This window comes from Pleurodeles waltl, chromosome 8 (genome assembly GCF_031143425.1).
Source record: "Pleurodeles waltl isolate 20211129_DDA chromosome 8, aPleWal1.hap1.20221129, whole genome shotgun sequence".
Lineage (NCBI taxonomy): Eukaryota > Metazoa > Chordata > Amphibia > Caudata > Salamandridae > Pleurodeles > Pleurodeles waltl.
Window position 1 is genome coordinate 490,250,994 of NC_090447.1, and position 25,776 is coordinate 490,276,769.

At 41.7% G+C, this 25,776-nt stretch overlaps 1 protein-coding gene across 1 annotated transcript in view; it reads right to left on the reverse strand.

Annotated features, from left to right (window-relative positions):
* DPH3 (diphthamide biosynthesis 3) overlaps positions 1–25,776 on the reverse strand; it is a 60,319-nt gene that overhangs the window by 33,450 nt on the left and 1,093 nt on the right. The window lies entirely within an intron of this gene.

Consider the following 25,776-nt stretch of genomic DNA (forward strand, 5'->3'; position numbering starts at 1 on the left):
TCATTCATTGGTCTGTTGCTGTGTCGTTCATGTTTTATCTTCTGCTCACTACAGAATACAACATGGGGCAACAGACTAGCCTGTTTAAGCCACTGACTTAGGTCACTCTGAGTGTCAGCATTCTGCTCTTTCACAAGGAGCACATGCACACACAAAGAGGTTCCCATCAGCGCCAGGGACTATTGAGTCTGTTTCTATTTTTTAGGGCAAAAATAGGTTTCCTTTTAGCAGTTTTTTATATTGACATGGGCCACGCAACTCCTCCAACAAAGATTTACATGAATATGTTGAAACGAGAATTGAGAAAGCCAAATATGCTAGCTGCCAGAGCCAGATCTTCTAGCTTTGCAAATATTTGTTTTTAAGTGACCATTTACAGAGATGATCCATTTGCTTTTATTGCAGAGTGAGGGTAAAAACTTAAGCTGTGTTTTCACCCCATACTCACTGTTTACATCTCCTGATGAGAGGCCATTGATGAACTGTGTTATCAGGGACCACTGATGCAATAATGTCTGAGAAAATTGATGTTCATTACTGTCTGATGTTAAGGACACATGTAAATTCCCAGCCCTTCTCTGAAGGGGAACCTCACAAACACAGAGAGGGATTTATGCAACTGAACATTTACAAAATGTGTGCTAGTGTCAATGCTTTGCCAATACTCTTCCCAAAACCTGAGACAGACAACTTTTTGTTGATACCTGGGTGCTAGAAAGAGGGCTGAGCAAGTCGAACTACTTGGAAATACTTGTACTGGGTTGAAGATTCAATGGGCACAGGAGGAAATAGTCTGTTTTAGTTTACTTTAGTGTCTGAAACAATCATCACACTGAGTTCAAGGCAAATCTAGTGTTTAGAGGCCGACAGCAGCACAGACGTAGGGAGCTATTTAGCAAAGAGACATAAAACACCACTACAATGAAGCATTCTGACCAGGAAACTAGTGTTTCTTTCAAACATTACCCTTAAATTGTAATGTTGAAATTTGCAGATTGGTAAGTCATAGATCTTGCATGTTAGGACTTATGCAGTGTGGGGAAGCTGTACAAGTCTGCCATTTGACACCATGTGCGGGACCATAGTGTGGCAACATTTTCACCTGTATTTATACAGACACCTGACTTAAGTGGTAATGGATCACAAGCACCAACACCCGTGTGTTACTGCTCTCCCCCTGTCCTCCCTTGTGGCAAACACTGAAAAAAGGCACTGCGCCGCTGTGCTCTCTACATCGTTTTGTTGTTTATATTGTTCTTTCCAAAGCTCTAGCAAGGACTAAACACTTCCATGGGTGGACTGGTTGCATTATACCATTGGTGAAATATAGTGCAGCTACCCCACAGCACTCTAAAATTGTATCAGTGAGTGAGGACATCACTCTCAGATTCCTCAGGCTAAGCTGGCTCTAGTTCGTTTAACACAAAGATCCTGACTGTGCTACAGTATTCGGTAAGCGCCATGTTACTGACTACTTCTCAGAATGCCATTAAAAACCAATGCAGTACCGTCACTCGTCTTATAACTAAATAACCATACTGTGCTGACTGGATGATAAACACATCACAGTATCTTTTTTTATTACTAATAGAAATCCGGCTTGGGAGGAACCATGGCAATAAGTTGTCACGGAGCCCTAATTGTGTGAACAGGTGTCTTACACTTCTCATGTGCTGAGAACTACTATATTCAGTCCCTTAAGCTGGGGAACAAGAACAATTTTTAGGGTACAGAAGCAGAGAAGTTCCAAGGCTGACTCAGAAAAGCACAGTGTGCTAGAAACTCAGAACTCACCAATGCACACAAAAAACGCAATAGTTAATTGTCCAGTCAATGTTTTTTTTTTTTTTCAACATAAAAGGTACTTGCAAACAAAACAAAACAAAATACTACGCACAAAATTACTAATCTTAACCCCTTTGGTGTCGGCGTCGGCCACTGGCCGACGCCCATACTACCTCCCTGGTGCCTGGTGTGGTCGCACCCAAGGATTAATTTTTTTTAAACCCCTTTGTGACGTGAGGCGGCTGCTTCCTGCTCCGATGAGGAAAACGGCCCCAAGAGTCTCCCCTTTCATACAAGGCCTTCCTGAACGCGTTTCCTAGACACCAGAGATTTCACTTGGGGGGGATCGGCCCCCTCGGAAAACGGGCCACCCCCGCCCATACCACCCCCCACCATATTTTTTTATTTGAAGGTTGGTGCCCCATGGTTGGGTGCGATCGTGCTCAATCGCGCCCTCCCCAGGGGCAATTTCTTTTTTATTAAATAAAGAAATTGACAGGGGGTCATCCGTGAGCAGGGCGACCCCCTGTGGGGGCAATACTTTTTTTAAAGTAGTTGTTGGGTTTCCCTGGGGGGACATTTTGGTCCCCAAGGAAACCCTACAACTACCAAAAAAAAAAAAAATAATAATAATAATTATATATATCTCAATCCATGTAGATCGACCCACATATAAAAGTGATATATATATATATATATATATATATATATATATTGCCACCAGTTGTCTTGCAGTTGCAGCTTGCGTCTTCAAAGCAATGTACATATTTCAACTGACGCATTTCAACTGTAGCCTTTAGGCAGCAATAAAAAAAGTCAAGTAAGTCTTGTGATTTTATTTCTGCTACAAAAGGATCAGACTTCTCTCTAGTGGCAGTTTTAGTGCCATAAAGAAGCGCAGAAGGTTTATATGCCTACTGCAAAGAGCAAACCTGTATTTTATGTAAATAGCTGAGTACATTAGTAAAGTCAGCCATTACCTGCGCTATAATACAAATGAAATGTATGTGTGGGGGGGGGGGGGGGGGGCTATGGAGAGATGAAGAGCACTTTTGCTTGGTGGTAATGAGGGAATCCGAGGAGGACGACATGGGAGTGGGAGCACCAATAACGATAGTTGGACTGGGCGCAGGAGGTGCTAAAGACTGTGACGAATGGTATGTGAAAAGGTGTTTTTTGAGTGTCTTGAAAGAACGTGCTGATTAAGGGAAGAAGCACAGGTAAGGTGGCCTCTACTGTTGCACGTATCTCTCACACACACACACACACACACACACACCAGCAATTTTGTGAATGTGTACATAGGCTAGTGTTTTAGAGCAACAGTTTAGCCAATAGCAGAAATGGCATCTTGATGGATGACTGCTGCTGATGCCATCACTCGGGTTATAGAGGACAGCTTTGATATAGGATCAGGGACTGAGACAGCAGATACTGAGACAGCATCTGAGGGATAGGACAATGGCGCAGGAGTGATTTTTCAGTCGGAGGAGTCCCATTGGATAACTCCTCTTCCAGTAAATTGTGAGGGAGGTGATGAGGGCAGTCCTGTTGTTCTTTCGCAAGCACAGTCTGTGCAACGGGGCAACAGTGGGTTAGCACAACCCAGAGAGCAGGTGAATGCAGCAGCAAGCACAGAGCGGGTGCTCTCTTGGGAGCTCCCCAATTTAGTTCAGCCCCAAATTCCACTGCCCAAATTGTATTGTGGAGACATCAAAATTATCAATCACAAAACAAACTGTTTTTGCAAAGCAGGCACCTGTGTTTTTGGTCCTGGGTTTGGCGGCCATATAGGGAAACATACTAAACCCAAACGTTTCTGGAAACTAGACATCAGGGGGAGTCCACAGAGGTGTGACTTGTGTGGATTCCCCAAAGTTTTCTTACCCAGAATACCCTGCAAAGCTGAAATGTTGAATAAAAACTATTTTTCTTGCATTTCTGTCACACAAACTACAGGAATATGCTGCGATCCACAAAATTCCTACCACCCAGTGATTCCTCACCTATCCTGATAAAAACACTACCCCACTTGAGTGCCTATACCTAGTGCCTGCATCAGGAATGGATCACCCCAGGGTCAACAGCTGCCTCATGTAAGGACCAACATTGACTGTAGTGTGATCTATTCCTGTCGCTGGCACTAGGCCTACCCACACAAGTGAGGTACCATTTTTATCGGGAGACTTGGGGGAATGCTGGGTGGAAGGAAATTTGTGGCTCCTCTCAGATTCCAGAACCTTCTATCACCGAAATGTGAGGAAAAAGTGTTTTTTTGGTCACATTTTGAGATTTGTAAAGGATTCTGGGTAACAGAACCTGATCAGAGCCCGACATGTCACCCCATCTTGGATTCCCTAGGTGTCTAGTTTAAAAAAATGCGCAGGTTTGGTAGGTTTCCCCAAGTGCCCTTTGAGCTACAGGCCAAAATCCACAGCTAGGCACTTTGCAAAAAACACGTCAGATTTCAATGTAAAAATGTGATATGTTCATGTTGCCTTTCCTGTCACGAGCATTAGGCCTACCCACGCAAGTGAGGTGCCATTTATATCGGGAGACTTGGGGGAACACAGACTAGCACAATAAGTGTTATTGCCCCTTGTCTTTTCTACATTTTGCCCTTCCGAATGTAAGACATTGTGTAAAAAAAGACGTCTATTTGAGAAATGGCCTGTAATTCACATGCTAGTATGGGCACCCCGAAATTCAGAGATGTGCAAATAACCACTGCTTCTCAATACCTCATCTTATGCCCATTTTGGAAATACAAAGGTTCTCTTTATATTTCAGCAAATGAATTGCTGTATACCCGGTATAGAATGAAAACCCATTGCAAGGTGCAGCTCATTTATTGGCTCTAGGTACGTAGAGATCTTGATGAACCTAAAAGCCCTATGTATATCCCTGCAACCAGAAGAGTCCAGCACACGTAACGGCATATTGCTTTAAAAAAATCTGACGTTGCAGGAAAAAGTTACAGAGTAAAACGTGGAGAAAAATGGCTGTTTCAGCTCAATTTCAATATTTTTTATTTTTATTTCAGCTGTTATTTTCTGTAGGAAAACCTTGTAGGATCTACACAAATGACCCCTTGCTGAATTCAGAGTTTTTTATTCTTTTCAGAAATGCTTAGCTTTCCGGGATCCGGTATTGGTTTCACACCCATTCCCGTCACTAACTGAAAGGAAGCTGAAAGCACCAAAATAGCAAAAATGAAGTATGTCCCAGTAAAATGCCAAAATTGTGTTGAAAAATGTGGTTTTCTGATTCAAGTCTGCCTGGTCCTGAAAGCTGGGAAGATGGTGATTTTAGCACTGAAAACCCTTTGTTGGTGCCATTTCCAGGGGAAAAAAAACACAAGCCTTCTTTGGCAGCCCTTTTTCCCCATTTTTAAAAAAAAAACTAAATTTTAGCTGTATTTTGGCTAATTTCTTGGTTTCCTCCAGGGGAACCCACAAACTCTGGGTACCTTTAGAATCCCTAGGATGTTGAAAAAAAAAAAGGACGCAAATTTGGCGTGGACAGCTTATGTGGACACAAAGTTATGAAGGCCTAAGCACAAACTACCCCACATAGCCAAAAAAGGGCTCAGCACTTGGGGGGGGGGGAGAGGCCCAGTAGCTAAGAGGTTAATAAGATTGTATGTGGAAATGCTGTTTGGAATCCCTCATAAAGAAACCTTGCAGAATTTAACAGGCTGCAAATCCCATACCCTAAAGAAATATCACGCTAGGCAACCCAACCTTGCGCGCTCTCCGGTGACAACTTGCATATCAGCAAGTCCTAAAGCTCCAACAAGGAGTCAACTTTGCCATCTAGAGTTGAAAGTTTTTTTTTTTTTCGCTCACTGTGTGCGCATACTGAAATGAATTCGACCTATTCCAGCTCACCCAATCACTTTGACCTATATTTGGCTAAGGGGGTATGTTTAATGTTTGTGAACAAACGACAATCATTCACTTTGCACTAAAGACATAAATAAAAACTACATTATTCATCTTTAGTCAAGAATGAAAAAATGGGAATTCAACCCATCCCTAGTCTATACATGAAACCTTAATCTGGGATTGGCATTAATCAGGAATGTGTATCTGAGTGGATAAACTATATTATCACCACATAAACTAATCCTCCAATATCCATGAACAGGTGGTATTCGATTCTAATCATTACTCGCAATTCTGCTGTTCCAAAACTGAATGTTGTTCTTTCCTCCATCTTTGGACAATATTTAGTTGAGGTCAAAATTAAGAATCTCTCCTAACCTTTCACTGTAGTATTAAGCATGAATTACTTGCACCAGGAAAAAACAAAACCACCCACAAATTCTACGCATGCATACTGTCCTACTGGCTACTTCAATCTGCCTTTAACGCTACTTAACTCGGGATCCTTTTTGTTGACCTGCTTTTCTGTGATTATAGTGTTCAACTTTCACCTCACACCAGAGGATTAGCATGAGAGTCGTTTAACCAAATCTGTGTCAAAATTAGTGACTTGAGATTTCTCTCTCTACAAAATTACAGCGGTTTTAGGAAGATTCTTTAAATGAAACCCCCCACTGAGTACTTTCCATATACACAGTCACAGAGATTGTCAGTAGCATCAAGGCAACGATAATGAAACTAGGGAAAATTCCAGCCTCCAATGTAACCTAAGAAGCACTTAAGTATCACACGGAGCCCCAATGGCTCTACAAAATTCTAAAGCACTTCCATGTGCAGCTAAAAACCCCTCTAAAGCTTCTTATCTGCCGACATTCCCACCTCGCTAGCCCCAAGTCACTAGTGAGCTTGAGAGACATAAGAAAATACTTAAGAAAAAAAGGTACAGCTGAAGAACAAAATAGACATTGGGCACTTATAGAATGCAAGTTATTTATAAGTAGGTTCCAATCTGTATTATCGAGTACAAGAATATTGTGACAGCTTAAGATCATAGCCAAAAAAATCAAGGGTCAAAATACAGAAATATAAATGCATAGAAGGAAGTACAGATTTACTACTCTTAACTCCATATCTATGTTCCTTCAAGATGTTTATATTGTCAAAGTACATATATGTGGAATAGTATGGAAAATCTATACACACTTGCCTGTCAATATTTTTGTCCTCAATATTTTAGCTGTGGCTATTAAGGTACAATAATATTGCCAACGTGATATGAAGGGACCGTTCCTTAAGAGTAGAAATGAACAGCCCATACATCCACCAACTGCACACCAGCTGTCATGCTTTTTTTAAAAGAATGACAGGTAGCAGCCAACTGATCATCCTCACCATAAGCTTATGTGTGCATACGAGCACAAAAAAAAAAACATAACGAATGAATAAAGAGAGGCTCATGCACCTCTGATGAACACGAAGACAGAATACCTTCATAAACTCCACCATTCCTTCTTGTGTATTAACAAGGCACTATACTAATGGTCACTTGACAGGACAAAACAAACAACCACGAGAAACATATCAGAGAGCATCTCCCCATAAATCTGAATAACCAGGCCCTTCTCAAGACTGAAAACATTTTCTACAGCAAGCTTTTATTCAACAATATCAATAAGATATACTACATAATATAATACTGCAATCAAATGAACCATTGCTGATTTTCCAGACCATATATATATATATATATATATATATATTTTATGTTTGCAAACAGCTAAATTTAACATTTGCTTGCAGTTCCTCTGAAAGTAGCCCTGCCCTTCTCAAGCCAGTATAACAAAGTTTGCTGTGTTTCTAAGTACATCAGTCTCAAACACTAGTGAAAGCCCTCCCTTCGGAGATCCCTGGCACATCACTAAGATTTTTCCGGCCAGTACCCATAGCCTATAACAAGCAGCACATTTTAGGTCTCACGTAAGACAGCTTGCATGCGCCGTCGCTTGCAAGCGATATTGTATACAACAATGTGCTTGTAGCCTGCCCACTGCTTGACATTTGTTGGCTTCACTACCACTCCTATTTGCGGTCTCCTAATTGGCCAACGTGTGACGGCTTCACTTCCTCTTCTTTTGTGTGGAGCATGTACCGAGTACTAATTGCTTCATCTTGATTAGTGTCCTTCCGCGGCTCGTACTGTTTTTTTCCCGTTTTTTTTTCAGAGCTGTATTTAGCAAATGTATTGGTGGAGAATGGAGCAGTGGGAAGACGGCATGGCAACTACCCATGTGTCCCTTCAATTGATCTCCTAGTATAGCAGCTTTTTCTATTACCATATTCAAGTGTAGCGGTTTTAACATGCAGACCAAAGTTTTTAGCCTGGTTAGTATTTATGAACAGAACATCGTGTGATTTTTTTTATTTTTATTTATTTATTTATACAAATTTACCATACAACAACAAGAACAGCCCCAGGAGCTGGATAGTTAACAAAAGAAGGTCAGTAGTGTGCACATAATATCGTGAGGGACAGCCAAAGGTGTAGTACAGTAAATAAAGGATCCCAGCATGTCCAGATCAACAAATTCCAGCAGCATCCCAGACACTAAAGGAACGCAACCTCAGGAAGCACACCACCAGGGTTAAACAGAGCACAGTTCTCTCCAGGGCACAAACACAACAAAAAAACAGCCAACGCAGAAGTGGAAGCGGCAGAGTCCACTGCTCGTACTGTTAATGAGGTACTTTCTTTGTTCTTCCCTCGTGTTGCTTTTTATGTTGTCGGTGTTGCTACTTGCTCCTACCACCCCTCTTGTCTGTGTAGCTCTTCCTTTCCCGCTCGTTTGCATGCCGCTTCATCTATTCCCACCCCCATTGTCAGTGTTTCTTCCCCTCGCACTCTCAATGTCCATGTTGCCTCTTCCCACACCCCAATTTCTGTGTTGCTTCTTCCACTCCCACCCTTCCTTGTTAGTTTTGCCGATTCCTCTCCCACCTCTACCCGCCCACTGTCCATGGTGCTTCTTCCCTCCCACCTTCCTGTTGTCTGTGTTGCCCATCACCCCAACCATGAGAAAAAAAGTGCTATGAAGCAGCCAGTGCAAGCTGCGTACCAGCACTTCTTTCTAACTTTTAGCCATGATGCTCTACAGTATAGCTAAAAGACATTGGCACAGCCAATAGCTCTCCCACAGGTGAGACCTACTGGCTTTCCCAATGCTTGTTCCTTTGACTAGAGTCCCAGGGGCTGCTTTTTCGTGATAGAGTGAGCAACCCTTGCTACCATGAAACATTTTAAAAGAGAATGGTTTAATTAAAAAAAAAAAAAAAAAATTAAAACACAGCAGTGAGGGACAATAATTAGATCTGCCCTTTTTCACAAAACACGTTCAGGGTTGTGGAATTCCTATCGCCCGACGCCCGGGACATCTTGTTTGGGGTCAAGGGCAACAAGTTTTTATGTTTACTTTGTCCTTGGGACAAGTAGGCCCAACCCCCTGCAGCACAAGCCCTTTGGTTGCCTGATTACAGAGAGTGGAACTCTCTGCATTTGAGGTAATGTGTTTCCAAAAACAATGCTGTTCGAACTTGTATTTATGGTTCATTATTTGAAAGCCTTCATCATTAGGGTGAGTGCTGTAAATAAATGCTTTAAGGTCACACTTCACTACTAACGTTGGTTCCAGTACAAAAAAAAAAAAAAACGTGTATACACATGTTTGAAAAGTTTAGGCTATGAGGCTAAGTATAATGCTCCCAGAATGCTCTCTGATTATATGCAAATGAAGTGTCATTTAGTAAAATGTGTTGATGCATGCTAGTATTTCTAATGGAAAATCAGTGTAACCATTTTCAACACGATTATGGGAAGCATGAAAATAAACAAACATTGACAAAGCCAACTGATCTGACATATTTTTATAAGTCTTTTAGTTTCATCAATCCGTGTCTTGTTTTGACATGGCTTTTGTAACACTTTTATTGTTGTGGGAGCTACCAGGCCCTCAACATTGTAACAAACACTGGCAAACCCCCCGCCCAAAAAGTTTTGAACTCTAAAAGCACACCAGCGGCATAACAAAGGCCCCACAGCCGCCCTCCAGGGGGCCCCTTCAGCACAGCACCTGCCCTGAGTGAGTCTGGAGAGGGGGCTCCTCCATGTTCTTTACAAAGGGGCACCCTCCAGTTTCGTTACGTCACCGATTGCCACTGTAGTTCCTGACACTGAACAAAACTACTTTGTGTGGCAATATGCTCCTTGTGGAAGAGCAGAATGTGATCACTCACAGTAAAGCCGGCCGAAAGAGACAGAAATAGAAGTTTAATAAAAATAAAATGTCTTTGTTAACACCAGACCTAATTAGGGACCAAGACCCACATGTAGGTAGCTTTTTGCATGTCGCAAACAGCGACTTTCGCTGTTTGCGACATGCAAAAAGTACATTGCGATGCACAAACCCAGTTTTGCGATTCGGTAACTTGGTTACCGAATCGCAAAACGGGTTTGCGACTCGCAATTAGTAAGGGGTGTTCCCTTCCTAATTGCGACTCGCAGTGCAATGTAGGATTGTTTTGTGACCGCGGGCGCAAACCAATCGCAGTTTGCACCCATTTCAAATGGGTGCTAACACTTTCGCAAAAGGGAAGGGATCGCCATGGGACCCCTTCCCCATTGTGAATGTCACTGTAAAAAATTTTGCAGAGCAGGCAGTGGTCCTGCGGACCACTGCCTGCTCTGAAAAAATGAAACAAGAACTTTTCATTTTTCATTTTTGTTATGCATATCGTTTTCCTTTAAGGAAAACGGGCTTCAATACAAAAAAAAAAATGCTTTATTGAAAAGCAGTCACAGACATGGTGGTCTGCTGTCTGCAGCAGGTCACCATCACTGTGAGGGCCGCCATTCGCGAGGGGGTCGCAAATTGCGACCCACCTCATGATTATTCATGAGGTGGGCATTTGCGAAGCCCTTGCGAATCACAGATGGTGTCAGGGACACCATCCTACATTCGGATTTGCGACTCGCAATTTGCAGGTCGCAAATCTGAACCTACCTACATGTGGCCCCAAATTCTTAAAGAAAGTCACAAAAGTGCACCCATGGTATATGTCGTACCCCTATAAAATATTTGTGAACTGTATTTTAGCATGGGTAAATACGATGTGTAGATTTGCTCATGTAAAAATCTATTGAGCATTTGCAAGTTCATTTTCCCTCCAGCCACTTTCTTCCCAACCCTGGAAGAAGTTCTAATTCTGCCATTGTCAGGAGTAAATGTCCAACCTTTCTTATTATGGGAAAATATTAGAGAGAAGCTGGTAAAAATCTTTAAAACATGCAGGTTAGTAGTTTTGCAGACTCAAAGGCATTCCAGCCCTAGAACTATTGCTTACTGCTTCCTCCAGCCCCAGTATGCAGACCTGCAGAAAGGTGGCAAAATAAGGAAATTGCTACAGTAGGGATTGAAACTGCAATTATTCAAGCCCTACTATGGTAGTAGCCCTGGCATAATCAGAGAGGCTATTATCAGAGCACTTACATAATGAGATTGCTGCCATAATTTGTCGCCACACTACATGGCACCAAAGGGACAAGTAGATCTTTTTACAGGACAAGTAGATTTGAGAAGCAACCTGTCCACTGGACAAGTAGATATTTTAATAAATTCCACATCCCTGCATGTTGCTGACCTGCAGTGACAAATCTAGATGGAACGTTGGGCTACCTGGATTTAGTCATGATGAACTATCCCGCTACACAAAATAAATATATATCAATAAAGGACCACTTTGACCCATTCAACTACGTACGCACTTACTTATATAAATGTTATTAAATAGTGGCAAAAATGCTTGGCAGCTACATTGTTTAAAAGACACTTTCCATCAAATGGTAACGTAAAGGCCACTTCTGTGAGCTAAGTGGGTTCACTGAAACACATTATCGGATCTTACACTGAAATGCTATCATTTCAAAGAGGCCCATCTGAATCTGGAAGGTATGTACTAAAACACTTTTGCCTTGACGTCCAAGGGACACACCCCAAGAAAAGATTTACAAGTTTAAAAACTTAGATAGGATTTTTTGATACAGAGTAAAAAAGGACAACAATTTTAAACAGCCTAAACTTTTAACATACAATCGTCTAAAAATCTCTACATCAATACGAACTTAAATATATGCCTTGCAAATCATCCGTTGGAGAGTATGTGTATTGTCAAGAATATAGAATTCTCCCATTAAATAAGTGAGCAGGGTGAAAGAAGTCGAAGGAAATGAAAGGGGTGCAATACATACATATATACATACACACACACACACAATATCAGGTGGGGAGCTAAAGTCTTGGACTAACTAACTAACCCCGGCTGGAACTATTAGCCGCCCGGGTAGTTCACCATAGGCACAACATGGACTGGAACTTACTTCGATGCTTCCGTTTGTTGCCAAGGGTGGGTGTACTTAGAATAAACCTGCTCAGGGGCTACTTTTTTAAGCACTCCATGAGAGCGTGTGCATTTTCCAGCTTTCTCCGTTGTGTATTTTTCCCTCTCTGTGTTCCTCTCTCCTCCGTCAGTTGCCATTCTTGCTTCCTTCCAAGCTTCCCTTACCGTTCTTGCTTCTCCGCTACCACCTTGTGCATGTGTCTGCCCAGCCCAGCTACGACCACCCACCATTGTCTGCGTTTTCTCATTCCTTCCTGTACACCCTGCATTATCCCAGTGCTTCCCCATCCATTCCTCCCCTTCGTTGTCTGTGTGCTGCCAGAGCCCCTTCCATCCTCATTTGTAAGCTTGCTTTCAAGTCCCTTCCCTTGCGTGCAGTTGACACGTAGCTGCCTTAGCACACACCATCCACTGTAAAGCTTACTTCACCAGCTCCTTCAGCCTGCCCTCGATTGTAAGCTTGCTGCCCCAGCCCCTCCTGCCTGCCTTCTGTTGTTACCCTGCTCTCCCAGCCCTACCCTCCCTGTTGCCAGCTTCCTTCCACATCCCCTCCCACCTGTCTTCCATTTTTTTGCTTGCTTCCCCATCCCCCACCCTCTGTTGTCAGCATACTGCCCCATCTCCTCCCACTTACCTTCATTGTCAGCATGCTTTCCCATCACCTCCCATCCTTTGTCAGCTTGCTTCCCAAGCCTCTCATGTTCACCCTCTATTGTCAGCTTGTCCCCCAGCCCCTCATGCTCACCATCCACTGTCTGAGTGCTTACAAAGAGTCTCATACGTTCTCTCTTCCCCGGTGTCCTTGCTCGTCCTCCATGTTGCCTCACTCCCCAAACACTCTTCCATGTGTTTTTAAATAAAAAAGTGCATTAGGAATGCAACGTCATAGCACTTATGTTTTTTTTTTTTTTTTAAAGATGCAAAGCCATGCTAAGCAGCAGCCGCATTTCTGCACAGCATGGCTAAAAACAAGCATTTGCAATGCAACGGGTCTCACGTTTGCTCGAGTTTAAAGCTATTTGCGTTTTAAACTCCTAACCGGACTTTTCTTGCCACATAAACTGAAAAGTAAAACAGTTTCACATAAGCGAGCCCAGGGCCACCATGTAGCGTGACTGAGACACACAAAAGGAAACAGAAGTTCGCTCGCAGTGAAACGTATCGGCAAAAGTGCAATTATCCATGTAACCAGTAAAAGTGCAATTAGCCAAGAAACAGGGTCGATGTCATGCAAAGCGCACAACTGCTGCCCAGCGAGATTGTGCTGCATGCAAAATAAAGACAAAAAGTAGCTCAGAAAACATACGGAAAACATGGAGCCTCGTATGTTTTCAGTAGTTGGCTGGTGCGCTCGAGGAGGGCTAAACACTGGAAAAGGCATGACATATGCATGCCTTTTACTAATAAAATGAAGCGAATTGTAAGAGGCAAGTCCACGAACCAACCAAACTGATGGGCGTGGTTAAAAGCCCATAGAGAGATTACACTAGGGACAGGGCGCTTTGCGCTCAACCCTAATCCCTGCCAAAGCCATTAGCTCTCATTGGTGAGATATATCAACTTTGCAGATGTTTGTTTAAGAATGGAAATCCAAAACGTTTGCCTTTACTCTTTTGAAAAGTACGAACTGGAGCATTGTATATTTGTCCCAAGACACAAAAAATCTCTAACAGGTTACTGTTGTTTGTTTGTCCGGCTTCACCAATTAACAATTACATAAGCTTTGGTAGAGCAATATTTTTAAAACCATTAACTTTCGTCCAGAGCATTACATTTAACCTCCCACAGAAAGATACCAACAGCAACATTATTGTGGCTATGTTAGATTGGATCGTTTGAGGGTCAGACCTCTATGTATTTTGACCCCCAAGATATCCTTAGTCTATTTCACGTTCCACTTTTGAAACTTTTCCTTAAATTTAGAAGAATATACTTGGAAGTGCCTTCATTTCTCACTATTTTAACATACAGCCAGAATTTACTGTTAGAGTCTCAAGAGTGGGGTCACAAGATTCCACATGGCGAAAGGCAAATAGTAATAAGCCAACCACATGCCAAAGTAACCTGCCTACTCCCAACACCAAAAATTCAAAGGACGTGTAAGTTCTGCCACAGAGCTAATGAGAATATATCAATAGATATGTCAAACAAGTACAGTGATAGGGTGACAATCCTACCTTATACAACTATCCTCATGAAATTCGCCCCATGTCATCCTAACTGCCAATCCTGTGTCTTTGTATACAGTTCAAAAAACACTGGCCAAAATCAAATGAATCCACATTTTCCATGCATGACTAGTTTAATTTACGAAACACTTTCTAGTGTCTATTCGGAGGGTAAACATTGGTTCATCATATCTATCACTTCTCTACTCATCACAAACTTGGCATCACTTGTTCAGCACCACAAAGGTTGGTCTTGTACCTAACTGAAATCTCCTATTTCTATGCCACAAAACTATACCACTACAAACCATTAGGATTGCCAATGCACATAGCCCAGGTGCCACTAGGGGTCCCGAACTCTTCTTGCTCTACAAAATCAGCCAGAAGGAGCAGCACCTCTTTATTCAGCTTTTCGTACCAAGTATATACAGATGAAATTCAAACAATCTTCTCCTTCCGCTCGGTCATCAAAAACTGCCCACCGTAACTCTGTGACTGCCTCACCGACATCTGAAGGTACTGAACCAGGGGTGTGGAATTCCTATCTGCAAAAGCCCAGGACATATGGTTTGGGCCAAAGGCAACAAGTTTGCATCTCCAATTTATTCGCAAGGCAACTATGATCAGCCGCGTGCAGGACAAACCCTTTGGCTGTTTGGGTGTTTATAGTGCTACAGTATGTTTGCGAGAAAGGGTTTTTCTACTGCTAAGGCAAGATATGCTTCAATATGTAGACGATGCTCAAATGGAATACATGGTTCATGAGTGCAAAAGCTTGTTAGGAAGTGCGCTCCAAGTAATTACAGCGAGTTGTAAGCTTAGTTGGCATTAATGACGGTGGTTTCAATATAAAATTATGCACACACTGCAAAATTTAATAATTTGTGGTTATATTTCGAGGTTGCTCCTTTATTAGATGCAGTAACATGCATGAGAATGGAATCAAGATTGGTGATCACGTTTTGAAAGCAAACAATGTACTCATAAAACTATTTGCGACTTTTAAAAAACTGCCGAAGACTGCAAATAGTTTTGCAAAATTTTTGTGCACTTAGATTGCTTTAAAAAAAAAAAAAAATTTTTAAAGGAAGAGCACACCCAAAAATATTTGCACTTTGGAACATACTGACGACAGTTTTAGTAAACTATAAAGCATTTTAAAGCACATTTTAAAATAGCATTTCCTTAAGGCACCATAAGGTAAAATTGTTTGATCTATGGCATAATTTAAAAAAATAATTGTGGGGAATCGGTTGAAAATTAACATGGGCAGTGTAAATCCAATAATGGACCCTTCTTAAAGTCACAAATTTGCACCCTCAGCTCTATGACCCTGCAGTAGTGATGTTTTACGACTCAAGAATTCACTACAGAAGTAGGCTTGAAAGTCGGGAATGGTTACAGGGTTCAAGGAGTACACCTAGTAAAGGTCCGTCAATCGATTTTTGAGTAAATATACATGGGTACATTTGCTTATGAGAAAATCGGAACAGCAAGTGCAAATTTACTTTTATTTTTCTCCAGGTGGGAAATATTGTTAACCCGTTGAGAAACTCCATTCCTACTATGGAAAGTAATTACTTAGGGGTACATTTTAACCTTTTACGGGGTGGGAACAGTTAGAGCGGAGTTAGTGATTAACCTTGAGCGAATATCTGCCGTTAGGCGACAAAGTTTTACTCAACATGCATTTACTCCACAAATTTTAATCCGCATGCCTTTACCCCGCAGTTACATTAAAAATGATAACTGCTTTTACAGCATAAGTCAAATATATTTTTACTCCACATTTGTTAGCTTTTTAAAATTACATTAATCTATATTTTAATATTACCCAGTGCTGATTGCCATTGGGTACTTATTGTTAGGTCTGGGTTACCAAATCAAATGCCTTTTCTTGTTTGCTAATAATGTTATAACTTTGGTACTGTCTAAGGAATCTTCACAAAACTTTCCAAGCCAGGACCAAGCAAAAGGATGGAGGGAGAACCCAAAACACAAAAACTCCAAGCATTTTCCTTAGGTTTATTTAGAATGCGATACCATAAAAGCTGCTGAAGGGAATTAAACCAAATTTGGCAGGTATCTTTTTGTAATTTGGTGTACATCAAGTCAGTTTTAAAGAAATGTAAGATGAAATATATGTGTATACCTGGATGGGTGGGTTTGAAGGACAACTCAACGTAAAAAAAAAAAATACAGTGTTCCGATTGGGCTAGTGAGCTTTTCCCCCTTGGGCCTCGTAACTCCTCAGCGAGTGCTTTCATTGGCTGGCAGCAGCATTAAAGTTTTGTGGCAGCCAGTACAGGATTCGGGGACTTATGGCCTGTTTTATAGTTTGGCAGACTGGTTACTCCGTCACAAATATGACAGATATCCCATTCACCGTATTACAATTCATATAGGATATAAAGAGATTGTAAAACGGCAGACGGGATATCTGTTACTTTTGTGATGGAGTAACCTCATCCACCAAACTCTAAATCAGCCCCCCCCCCCCACCAAATCTCCTGCCCTGAAATTGTTTTACAAAAAAGAACAAGGGGACAGGGTTAGCACTTGTGAAGGGGGGGGCTAGAGGGCGTGCCTGCAGCATTAAAAAAATATATATAAGAAAAATGCTGACTGCCTTTTTTTTGTATTGTGACTCCCAGGGCACGGTGGTCATCATTATAAAATATTTGGGGAGGGGGTTGGATGGAGACCAACTTCCTGAGCCACTACTGTGCTCCGAGGATCCCATCTCCCATGGCTGAACATTGAATAAAGGAGAGTGGAGCATGACCCCCACTCCCCTTCTCCTTCGAGCCACTACTGGGCCCTGGGAACCCCATCCACGGGGCTGAGCTAAGAAAAGAAAAAAGTGGAGGGAACGAGGCACGCAGCCCCCCTCCCCGAGCCACTATTGGTCCCTGGGGACCCACATTTAACAATACACTTTTCATGGAGAGCCACACAATACTTTCTTTGAAACTGAAGAAAGAGGGCGATGAAATATTGGGAACCTGGGTATAATCAGAAATCTGACAAAATTAAAGATCGTATACTCAGACCCTTACTAGGATCAGAAAGCTAGCCTAAACTGGGCCCATTCGTAAAAAAAAAAAAAAGCCTCTCCATAAGGAGACCCTGTGGACATTCAAAGATTCGAGATAAATAGCATCCTGGAGTGTTGAAAGTTTGATGCAGTCAGAAATGTGTAAAATCAAATCCTTGCTATATCCAGGCCTTATATGAGCCCTGACATAATCAGAGACACTCTGAAAATTAGAATGCTGCCATAATGTTTTACATAGCACCACATGGGGAAATTGATTTTGTTACAGGAAAAGTAGATTTCTGAATCAGGTAGTCCCTTGGACAATTGGTTATTTTATAAAATGCTATCACAGGCTGAACAGTTTCCTACTAGATCTAGTGAAACTTAAGACAATATACTTACCTTTACCTACTTTACAAAAATATTCCAGCCCTATCATCATCATCAGCTACCTTGAGTTGAAAGAAAGAAAGAAATCCCAGAATTGACTGCTTTGTCGTCCAAGCCCTTTCTCTTTTTCTTTCTCCCATTTCATTTTAAGCTCCCTGTTTTTCCTGAGTTCTGTCTTTAATATCTATTATGGGTCCAATTCTTTCAATTATATTATTTTTCTACTAACTATCTTTTTTCTACCATTATCTATCTCCTTTGCAAATGCCCAATTAGGCCTTTTTGTCATTTTGAAGTTTAGTACATTGCCTTAAATATTCTTCTTTTAATTTTGCCTCCCACTATTTCATTACGACTAGTGCAGCTGCTGCCCCGGCAATATCCAACATGGCCGCCGTCGTTTTTGTGTGTGCTGGTTACTTGTTGTCCCTTCTCTGTTTCGATACCTCCGAAACAGAGAGGGTACACTCGATCACGCATATCAAGCTGCAGTGAGAACGCGCCTGCAGCGTTTGAACGCAGGACCTGTCGGCGATTTTTCGCCGTTTTCTTCATGCGCTTAATGCGCTTTCAGGTACCACTGTTTACTTCATTTATGATTCATGGTGAGCTTAAGACTCACGCTCTTCGGCCTAAAAAAAAATTTTTCATAAAAATCTCGATTAATGCCTTTGGCTCTTTCACATGGCATGTATGGCACTATAGGTATAAACAAGGTTCTGTTGATTACTTGTACCATTCTTATATTATCCCTAATTATGATGCTTCTTTACTGATTTGATTGGGGTATATATCTTACCTTTTTTTGAGTGAACTTAGAATTTCTGTGTTAACGAAGCTTCCTTTTTTTCTTTGGGGGATTTAAATAGGTTCATGACAATAATGGGCTTTGTTTGATTATGTCAGAGGAGGATAGTTGCTTTCCCCAAGAATTGAAAAGTTGTCATCTTTGTTTTCTGTATTGTACTTATTGGTTATACAAGTATGTTTTTACCACTTGGTTCTTATGTTCAGATTTGCACCGACAATTGAGACCATTGATGTCTGAAGTCTGTTACTATGTTTTGAATTGGGTAACGTTATTCTTTGTTTCAGAAATGTGTATATATCACAAGTTTTATCCCTTTTCATACAACTTGACTTTATAATAGCACTTGTTCATAATTTCCTTTCTTTAGCATGTACTCACACCACGAGAGTGCCAGTTTGTAAAGATTTTCCTCTTCTCACTTATTATTCAGTAGGATTTTAATTACCTTATATTACCTTATTTCCTTCTATAACAAGAAAAAGAAAAGTGGAGCTCTCTAAACTGATCTATCATTACACTCTACTAATACTTTTATGGGTTCCAATCCTTGGTTAACACTGGGGAGACTGCTATGGCACTATCTCATTTTTTCTATATATATCACGATGAGCAGCACAACATGTCCTGCATGATATGCATGGAATGCATGCTCACATTTGGGTAAGAACTGACATGTAACTTATAACTGTCCATACATATCTTTCACAGCCTTGAGAAAGCCCCCGCTAACTCGCTAAAGGGGTGAAACACGTGTTGGCTGTCCTCCATCGAACATTGTTCTTCATCCTTTTTCCAATCTTGACCAACTTGGCTTGGACGACAAAGCAGTCAATTCTGGGATTTATTTCTTTCCTTTTTTTCTTTCAACTCAAGGAAGTCCATTTTTGTAATTGAAATAAAAAGCTTTGAAATTAACTTTTATTGATTCTGCGAATATATCACCATTGAAGCATTGTGCTCAGTATCTTAATTTTTTGAAAGTGGGAGCTCACCTTCAACTAAACTCAGTACCTAAACATTTGGGAGGTTTAGGGTCCAGGCCTCCGGTTGGGGCTCTCACAATAACTTCAATCAATTTGGCAACTTAAGGAAGTCAACTGGCTGGACCTTTTCTTATTCCCTATCATCATCATCATCTTACTGTACAGGAATTTTGACACCTACACATGACTGACTATACTGAAAAGAAGAAACAGCAGCCAGAGCACAACTACCCAATCAGTATATGTAGAAGTCATTGCATCGCTCATTCTACATTACAAAAACATTCAAAAGGTGTCATACTGCAATCTTGAGGCTTGGCCTCCCACAATACTCATTCACTGGATTACAAGAATGCTTAACTCTGGCAGCCTTACATTCTTCATCCTGCCCATATTTGATCACACTTCCTCTTTCTGAGATAAAGTTGCGGGATCTCCGCATGAAACAAATACATATACACATTCTTCAGCCTCTTTTATATGTTAATTGATGACTGTGCTACCTTCTTACCTTACTCAGATCAACTCTCTAAGCCCTGCCATCTGCTAAACTAACCTAAATTTTAATTACACTTTTCCATTCACAAGACCCCTTGTCATTCATCCATATTACAGTCATTTTCCACCAAAGTCATTCTTCACCTCTTGCCTTGGATTCCCACCTTTTCTCCAGGCCTTTAATACAGTGCTCAAGAAGCATCTTCCACCAACAGAAACTCCAGTCAATACAGCTCCAGTGCTCATCCTACTGGAGCAGCATAACTGCAGCTTCAGCCCTATACCTTACAGAAGTAACACAATAATGTAATTGACAACATATGTTTTGTGTGCCTTAACCTTATTAATGTAAATGAAGCAAAAAAATGCACAATTGAAGGAGCATTCACTGTAGGAATTATAGTTTCATATATACACGAGTTATAATGTTTAACCTTAACATGAAGACATTTACATTCATATTTAAATTATTTCATTTACTGAAAGCCCATTGCATATGTAATCATAAATGAATGTATTCATGATTGCATTTATTCTGACATTATGCTTGCAGATATAACTGTGTTAGAAGTGCACACTGACAATGATTTATTAAGTTAGCATGATTAGGCCTCCATTTAAATATGAGATTTTTTTTGTTCTCTGCATGTTGTTCCTTTGCAAGTGCACATTTGTGATTTCTTAGCTAGGGGAATGAGTATTGTTCGTTATAGACAGAGAGGCCAAGAAGATACATTTTGGTACAGACTGGACGATTTAATGATCAGAAGAATCCTTCTATTTATTGCATATCTGAAATGAGGAGATCTGAGGTTAACCTGGCCATTGGAGCTCTGTGGGATGGGAGATTTATCCAATGCTGCAAGTGCGCTCTGTGCGAAAGAGAAATAACTGGGTTTTTGGTGCCGTGGGAGATCTGGATGCATTTCTGTGTAAGTTAGTGTTCCTATTGTTAGAGTTACGGCAGATTCCTTTAGACTTGGTGAGGTACAGACCTTGCAGCACCCTTTCCCCTTAAACATGCTATCACTTGTTTCTTTATTTCTGAAGACTTCTACTGGAGTTTTTGCGATGTTGACACCTACCTTGCTCAATTCACTAAACCTTTGAGACCCCTTTTGTCCTTATTTTCTCATTTGATTAGAACCTAATCTGGATGACTTCTAATCCATTCGTGCTGAGAGGGACCAATCCATATTCCTTTAAGGAATGTCAATTCCTCTTTCCTTGTATCTCTAGTCCTGTGACTTTAATGTCTATATGCCTTACACTAGTGAGACTGAACTTATTCTGGCGTTTCAGCTTGCTGGTTCTGATTCTCTACAGTTTGATTTTGACATGCGCATATTTTAGAGCAATTATTAATTCGTAATAAATCTACTAAACTGTGAATTTATTGCTAACTACTGTGCCTCCCAGTACACTGCAGAATCCCTCAGGTGGGGACCACCATCCGCTTCCATAGTGCCCCCGAACTATCATTACTTCACAATGTCAGCCAATCTGGTTGATTCTATATATATACTGCTATTTATTAGTTGCTGAACAAATATTGAATGTCAAATGAGTGGGAACCAGCATGATGATTATATACTCTCAACTGTGGACATATTCTGTGCACTATTCTGCTCATCTCCCTAACCACAAGAACTGATGTCACAATGTTCCAATGAAGAGCATTTTACTAGAATTTTAGTGTGTACAGTCTTCCGTCTGAAGTACTCTAGAAAACACAAATAAAAGTCTGCATCAAGCTAAACAATGGAAAAATCATTATAGTGCTCAGAATATATTACATATTGTAAGAAAAGCCTTAAATTAGCCTGAATTTGAACCTTTTCATTAGAGAAACAACTTTATAAAACTTGACTGTTTTTCCTGCATCCTGCAGGGTCAAGTACAATTTGTTCAGGGCAATAAATATTTTTTTGTGCAACTAAAATAAACTTAGGGGGCGCAATGAAAAATCTCAGTGAATCAGGCCCTGTGTGCTTTAGGACATGTGCAGGAGCAGTTAGTGTCCAACTTTGTTTACTTCAGCACTTTTAGGTCTAGTTTGACAGTACAGCTGCCACCTGCACTCAGAACCAAATCATTAAGCAGCCTTATCAAAAAAGGAGCTTTGGCTATATCCATTTATCGATCTTCTCTACAAGTTTGCCTCTGAGCAGCAGTTGTGTAGTCTACATTCAAAGTAGTTCCTCTGTGTTTCTATGCCAACCAGAAGATGTGTCTCAAATTCTAGCAACAGTGAGTGAGAAGAAACCCGCTTTGGTTATTTCTACAGAGTTTAAAGCACAGACAGAATAATTATACAGCTTTCCTTACATATAAAAATGTTTCCCTCGGGCAGGTTGGCTGCCACACACATCTAGCACGGAGAGAGGAATTATACAGCTTCCCTTGTTGATTAAAGGGGGGTTTCTCTCTTGCATGGTGTCTGCTGTCATGTATAGCACCAAAATGTGAAAGCTTAGAGTGATGATTTTATACATTTTGCTTCACCAATAAATTACTTTTGAGGATCCATTTTGTTACAGTTAATACACTGAAAAGCCCATCCCAGTTAGAACAATTGGTGCTCATTAAAAACATATAAAACCAGTAATTTTAACTAGAAAATATGGCCCTCATTATGATATTGGCGGTAAAAAATGCCCACCACCGGAGCGACAGCCACCAAAAGACCGTTGCCACGGCTACCAGCCATCCGCCGTATTATGACCACACCCGGATTTCAGCCAAAATAAGGGCGGAAATCCAGCTGTGGCCATGCCGGAGGATGGCAGTAAGGTGGCACTGCTGGCACCAGGAGCGCCACGCCAGTAGACCGCCACCAGCCGTATTATGACCCATAATACGGCCTGGGGGTGTTCGGCTGGCGGATGCTGCTGGTGGTAGCAGCACCCCTTCCCATCTCCTGCCGGAGGACTCCCTGAACACAGGTAAGTGGGTGCTCCGACAGGGGAGGGGGGCATAGTGTGTGTGTGTGTGTGTGTGTGAGAACGTTTGTGCATGCGTGCATGTGGGTGGGTGTTTCGTGTTGGATGTGTGTGCATGTGTTACTGTGTGTATGTTGTGTTCTGTGAATGCGTGTATGTATGAAAGTGTGTGCGGATGTGTGTGAATGGATGTATGCATGTGTGGATGCATATGGGAATGGGTGTGTGTGTGCAGGGGGGTGCGAATGTAGGGAGGGGGTTGGAGAGGAAGGGGGGTGGGGAAGTATCTGGAGAAGGGGTGGGGGAGAACTCTTATCAGTGACAGCGAAGGGATTCCCTGTCACTGATAGTGCCTACTGGCGTTGCGGTGAGGAAGCCACGGAAACCATGGCGGTAGGCAGGGTCATTATCCTACAGGCAGTACAGTGACAGCCGCCAGGCTGGAGATTGATATCTCCAGCCTGGCGGTTGTTAGCGCCGTGGCGGTGGACGTGGTACATTGTCGTAATATGGGGGAAAAGTACCGCCAGCCTGTTGGCAGTACTTTCTACCATATTACTGCCAACGTCATAATGAGAGCCTAGGTCTCTAGTGTGAGCAAAAAAAGGAAGCCCATTCCAACCAATTTTAAACTGTCTCTGTACGGACACATAATCTGGTGAGTATCCTTGTTACCCTTGTCCATATTCAATATTAGCACAGTTATCAGACTGAATCTGGAGCACAATCATTAGTATATGGCCAGCACTCTGACAGCTTTCACCATTTCTAAAGGACGGGAAGGGGAGGTGCTGGGCAAGGGTTTTGTTTCAGTGTCTGCTCCGGGGCAGGTACAGGCTTGAGCAGTAGAGGCTTCTTTGACCCATGCAGATTTATTTCAGGGCCAGAGAGAGCCAAAAGCCTGACTGACCCAATGGTCGGACTAGCCTATGGGCTTATCTGCCAGTCAGTGTAGGAGCCAGTTTTTTTATGGCTGGCTGTGACCAGTTTTATGGTATGCTGTACCAGCTTTTGCTATTGATTTCCTTGATATTAAAAACAAACATGGCCTGAAGCAAACTCAAATCCATGCAGTCTTCCATCCCTTGCAAAACAGGTATACAATGTGTCTCTACAAGTTCAAAACTGTTCCAATTAGTAAGCATGGGCCCTTTTTAAGCTATTCAATTCACTGATAGGCCAACTTTTATTTCCAGTGGCCAGGCAGACTTTCAATCCCAGTCCGACACGGACTGAACCCCCAGGAGCAGGAGGAGGCAGGCAACATCCTGTGGCCTGTAGTAAGAGGAAGCAGTCCAGGAGTTATATGGAGCCATCTAGTTCTGCTGCCCCATGTGAAGCATGTCAAGAGACGTATGGAACACCACCAGTGGTGGTAAAAACCTTGTTTTAGGTAGATTGCAGCTATATGGCAATGCTGCAGACGGGCTTGGGTGTGTGGCAGGCCCTGGGCTCTTAGAAGGCAGTAGGTAGGAAGGCACGAATGGTGCAAGTCTTCAGCCCAACCCTGCTGGTGAGAGTGTGAGGTACAGAGGCAGCTCTTTGACTATTCTTTCTCAACATCATCTCATCAGTTTTGGGCCAATGCTCATTTACAGAGAGGAGAAGTACTATATAACCTGTTTGTACTTTAAAACATGAAAATCATGTGTCACGTGGCTATCGCAGAACATGTAGTCCTAATATCTAAGATTACACTACTGCAGGAGTATATGATAATGCATTGTAACAGGGCACTGCCAACACTTCCCTGTGTCCTTAGTGTGAGGTCACTGTACCAGGGGCACTTCCAGTAGTACTCCTGCCCCAGTGGTTGAGATCATTACACTGTTCCAGAGGCAGTGCCAATACACTTCCATCCCCAACGCTGTAAGGCGTAGTGCATTGTGCAAGTTTTATCAAGGCAAATCCATCATCACCGGGACCACTGGAATTATGCCACAGGGAGGACCAAATCATTTGGCAGGGTTGACTAAATTATGCAGCAATAAAACACAAAGAAAATAAAAAAAAAGCATTTTGTGATAATATTCCTTCATTATTTTGGCATTTTTACTCATGGTAACACTGTCTGGTCAAAGGGTTCAGCTCATCAGTTAATAATCAAATGCAGCAATAAGCAACTGAAAAATGACTGATCAATGATGACTTCGGGAATGGCCTTCCACTGCACAGAAACACATGTTGCAACACTTGGTAACTTTTGATCCATTTGAGCTAGGGACAGCTTTTTTGTTAGCAGGTTATGGATTGCATAGCAAAAGAGGCAAATCCATAATTATGTGGTAAAAACCACTGATGCGAAATCACATCATTCTGGTGGGCCTTCTCATCAACCAGAATATAAATGCACTGCCCAGGTGGTCAAACCAAATCCCTACCTTCCACTCTCTACCACTCCAGTCAACAATACATACATACCCTGTACCACGGTAGAGATAAGGCACTATTACAGCCCTCATCATAAGTGGGCCAGTGCTTGGTACGATATTCATGGGGTGCAACAAAACCAACCTCCACTGGGTCAGAATGTAATGAGTCCTATAAATAATTCCGTATGTTAAAATAATGTATCTGCCTAACGGTACAGCTAAGACTGTGAGAATAATTAGAATCTCAATGTATTACTAACCTGAGAGAATCCTTTTTCAAATATTTACCAACTTACAAATTGCTCCAGGCCTGGGCAAATTACTCAAACAAGAAAAACACGTGTAATACAAATTGTCAAATGGTACCTTGTACAAATGCAAATTTACCAAGAACTAATCATTCCCAAAAATGATAAGTTATCCAAAAACAATTATTCTCTCAAATGCAAGTTA